Source organism: Odocoileus virginianus, chromosome 3 (assembly GCF_023699985.2).
Source record: "Odocoileus virginianus isolate 20LAN1187 ecotype Illinois chromosome 3, Ovbor_1.2, whole genome shotgun sequence".
Classification (NCBI taxonomy): Eukaryota; Metazoa; Chordata; class Mammalia; order Artiodactyla; family Cervidae; genus Odocoileus; species Odocoileus virginianus.
The window spans coordinates 8,532,363-8,534,407 of record NC_069676.1 but is presented as its reverse complement, the minus strand read 5'-3'; the positions used below and the strand labels follow the sequence as shown (position 1 = coordinate 8,534,407).

Here is a 2,045-nt window from a genome sequence, read left to right as displayed (position 1 = left end):
ATTGCTGATGGACAGAGAAGCCTGTCCAGGGAAGCCTGGTGTGCTGCAGTCCATGGGGTTGCAAAGAGTTGGATATGACTGAGCAACTGAATTGAACTGAACTGAATCTGTACCTGTGAATCTGTACATCACTAATCATTTACTAATAACCAGACCTCATGATCATTTGTTAATTATTCTCTGTGTGAAGCAAAAAATATACAAAAAGAAAAACACTTTATATATTAGAGCTGAAAACTGAAATTTAATTTCTTAAATGTAAATAGAAGTTGACGTCAAAGAAAAGGAAATATCAGGAAATAATAGAAAAAACATAGTCTACACCTACAGTTTGATCAAAGGATAGTGATTTCTGGCTCTGACTTTCTGATCCCTGAAGTCCTGTTCACTTCTTCAACCACAGACAAGTTGGCATTTTTAGAGATACCACCTCAATGAATCTTCCTAGAGCCCTCTTTATGTCTTTATTCTACAGACTGTAGATGAAGGGGTTCAACATGGGTGTGACCACTGTGTACATCATTGAGGCTATTATGTTTGACTGTGAATTGTGGGTAGAAGCAGGATTAAGGTACACTGATAGGACTGTACAGCAAAATAAGGTAACAACCAAGAGGTGAGATGCATAGGTGAAAAATGCTTATATGTTCTCTGAGTTGATGAATTTCATCGTATGGAGGAAACTATCTTAGAGTAAATGATTCTAGTGAATGGACTGCCACCCAGGATTGCAGCTGCAAAATATATTACTATGTCATTAAGAAAGGTGTCAGAACAGGCATATTGGACAACCTGATTGAGTTAGCAGAAAAAATGAGGGATTTCCAAGTCTGTGCAGAAGGACAATTGAAGCATCATTAAGCTTTATAATAAGGAATTCAGGGCACCCAAGATCCAGGACATTAGCACCAGCAGTCCACAGATCCTGGTGTTTATGATGACTATGTAGTGCAAAGGGTGGTATATGGCCAGGTAGAGGTCATAGGCCATCACAGTCAGGAGAAAGTCATCCAGCCATGCAAAGCGTAGGAAAAAGCTTATCTGGCTTATGCAGCCTTCATACGTTATACCTTTGATCTGTGTCTGGGTGTTCTACAGCATTTTTGGGATGGTGGTTGAGATGAAACAGATGTCTGCAAATGACAGGTTGGAGAGGAAGAAGTACATAGGGGTGTGGAGGTGGGGGTCTGAGCTGACAGTCAGGATGATGAGTAGGTTTCCAAACACAAAGATCAGGTACATGGAGACGAAAAGCCCAAATATGAGGGTCTGCAGTTCTGGTTCCTCTGAAAACCCAAGAAGAAGAAATTTTGAAATTTGTGCATCACTCTCTGGTTCCATGTGTGGAAGGGCACTACCTAGAAATGAAAAAGAAAATAATAGATTTAACAAAAATGGTCCTTACTGACATAGTTGAAATTCTACAATTTGTATTCTTCAGTCATGAAATCAATACCTATAATTTTTGTGTGCAACTTATTCCCTTCAGTCATCCTCTGACTGTAAATTCCTGTTCATCTCTGTCTTTTCCGCAAGAGATTATGCATTGTAAACTTTGGCAAAACATTGAAGGTATGTATATATTGAGTACTCACTATCTCCTCAGCAAGAAGTAGAGTGTGCTGAGACAAAAGTCCTCACAGTTCAATGATGGAGAAAGAATATAAACAATAGAAATCTTATAACATGTCAAATACGGATAAATAAAATTCAGAAAAACAGAGAAGATACATAGGAAGTTGTGGATGAGGTGATATTCTTTCCTGGGCATATAGCTAGACTGTCAAACAAGGTAACATTTGAACAGAGACCTCAAGGAAGAGAGGTTGGGATGTCAACGTTATCTCAGTAAATACTGACCTGGCAGAAGGAATGGCTAATGCAAAGACCTTGAAGAAGGCAGTTGTTTCTAATACTAAAAAGGCTCAGGTGGAAGTTTCAGTGTCAGGGGAATGAGCAAGAGGGATAGCGATGAGAGATTGGGCAGACAGTGCTAAGGAATGAAGATACAGGGAGTCCCTCATTCATGTGCTGTTCTTATACTT

At 39.4% G+C, this 2,045-nt stretch overlaps 1 pseudogene; it reads right to left on the bottom strand.

The window, feature by feature from the left end:
* Positions 1-469: 469 nt before the first annotated feature.
* LOC139032720 (olfactory receptor 7A17-like) lies at positions 470-1,341 on the bottom strand (annotated as a pseudogene).
* Positions 1,342-2,045: the final 704 nt, after the last annotated feature.